This window comes from Propithecus coquereli, unplaced genomic scaffold, assembly GCF_000956105.1.
Source record: "Propithecus coquereli isolate 6110/MARCELLA unplaced genomic scaffold, Pcoq_1.0 Scaffold503, whole genome shotgun sequence".
NCBI classification, from domain to species: Eukaryota; Metazoa; Chordata; class Mammalia; order Primates; family Indriidae; genus Propithecus; species Propithecus coquereli.
Genome location: NW_012150875.1, coordinates 1,251,248 through 1,253,343, shown reverse-complemented (window position 1 = coordinate 1,253,343; position 2,096 = coordinate 1,251,248). Strand labels below are relative to the sequence as shown.

General features: G+C 39.5%; 1 pseudogene across 1 annotated transcript; it reads right to left on the bottom strand.

The window, feature by feature from the left end:
• Window positions 1–1,284: 1,284 nt before the first annotated feature.
• Window positions 1,285–1,869, bottom strand: LOC105820074 (annotated as a pseudogene). Its single transcript, XR_001137994.1, has one exon. The product of XR_001137994.1 is annotated as a 60S ribosomal protein L17 pseudogene (transcript).
• Window positions 1,870–2,096: the final 227 nt, after the last annotated feature.

Sequence of the window (2,096 nt, the reverse complement as noted above, 5' to 3'; positions counted from 1 at the left end):
TGTCTTTAAATAGTGGGTTTTTTTTTTCCCCATTTTATCCAGTTTTTACATTTGTTACACAGGGGAGGGTTTGCCTTTGCACTTTGTTCCTCTGTCGCCAACACATTCCCTAGTTGTAGCATGCATCAGTGCTTCGTCCCTCCATTAATTATCATGGGGGCCGAAAGGCATCTTCCTGATTTTTTCATACCTGTTATATGTGTTCATTGGCTGTCCACTGTCAGGAAGATCCCCCAGATCCCTTATTTGTTTGTTTATACCAGTGAGAGTCATTATGATTATTATTATCAATTTTTATATTAATATTATCCCAAGGAGGAATGCTTTCAAGCTGGTTTCTGTGTTTTTTAAATATATTTCCATCTTCTTTGAACACTTCCTTTCTTTGGGTACAACAAAGTGCTCCAGGCTCCATGCACCAGCCCTAGTGTCATTTCTCCAAGCAGCCCCGATTCCTTTTGGGAGGTAAATAGCATTTGGAAACAAAGATATGACCACTAGGTTTGCTCCTTGATGCTGGGCTCTTTCTGCATCTGAACTTGCACATGTCATTACAAAATAATTATGCATGTAGAATACAGCCTTGTGCTGCATAATGACACTTTGGTCAGTGATGGATCACATACACAATGGTGGTTCCATGAGATTATAATGGAGCTGAAAAATTCCTATCACCTAGTGACATCGTAAAGTCGGAGCACAATGTGTGACTCAGGTGTTTGTGGTGATCACGGTGTAAACAAAGCTACCGCGCTGCCAGTCATAGAAAAGTAGAGCACAGACAATATACAAGACTTGATAATAAACTGTGTCACTGGTTTATGTATTTACCATAGTACACTTTTGTTGTTATTTTTAGAGAATACTCCTTCTAATCATAAAAAAAAGTTAACTGTAAAACAGCCTTGGCCAGGTACTTTAAAAGGTAATTCCAGAAGAAGGCATTGTTACTGGAGGCGACAGCTCCAAGCATGTTATTGCCCCTGAAGATTTTCCAGTGGGACCAGATGTGGAGGAGGAAGACAGTGATAGTGACAATCCTGACCCGGTGTAGGCCTAGGCTAGTGCGTGCATTTGAGTCTTAGTTTTTAACAAAAAAAGTTTAAAAAGTAAAGAAATAAAAAATGAAACATTTTAAAAATGGAAAACTTACAGAATAAGGATTTAAGAAAAAATATTTTCGTATAGCTATACAATCTGTGTTTTAAGCTAAGTGTTATTATGAAAGAGTAAAAAGGTTTTTTGTTTTTTTTTACTGTTATTTGCATTTATTTTATGTTGCATCTATTCCCGTGCCATAAGTTTTTGTTTCTTCAGTTTCTTCTGGGATATTTTTTTCTTCTGTGCAACCTCCTCTTCTGGTTTTGGAACAATTTGTTCCTTTTCAGTGAGGATCATCTCGATGTGGCAGGGGGAGCTCATGTATGCATTAATCCGACCATGAGCTCTATAAGTTCGGCGACGCATCTTGGGTGCTTTGTTCACCTGGATACGCTCAATGACCAGAGAATCTACATCCAAACCCTTAAGTTCAGCATTATTCTCTGCATTTTTAAGCATGTGCAGCAAAAATTCAGCACTCTTTTTGGGCCACCGACCCCGTGTCCAGCCCCACTGTTTGGCCTGGGCACACCTACAAACTCCACCATTGTAATGTCGGAATGGTACACACTGTTTCTTTAAAGTGACATCTTTCAGATACTTGGTGGCTTTTCGTATATGCATACCCTTGATGGCCTGGGCAGTTTCACGAGTGTTCTTGAAGTGAACACGAAGATTTGAACCTCTTGACTTGCATGATTTTGTGGGGTTTTCTGGATCAAGTGAATAGCGAACCATTTTCACAGATCACCTCAGGCTGCTTGAGGGGAAGAGAGTAAAAAACGTTTTTAAGAATTTAAAAGGTTATGTCTAAAAAGTTACAGTGTAACATGCTAAGGTTAATTTAATATTGAAGAAAGAAAAATACTTTTAATAAATGTAGTGTAGCCTGAGAGTACAGTGTTTATAAAGTCTGCAGTAGCGTGTGGTGATGTTCTCGGCCTTCGCGTTCACTCAGCACTCACTCACGCAGAGCGACCTCCAGTCCTACCAGC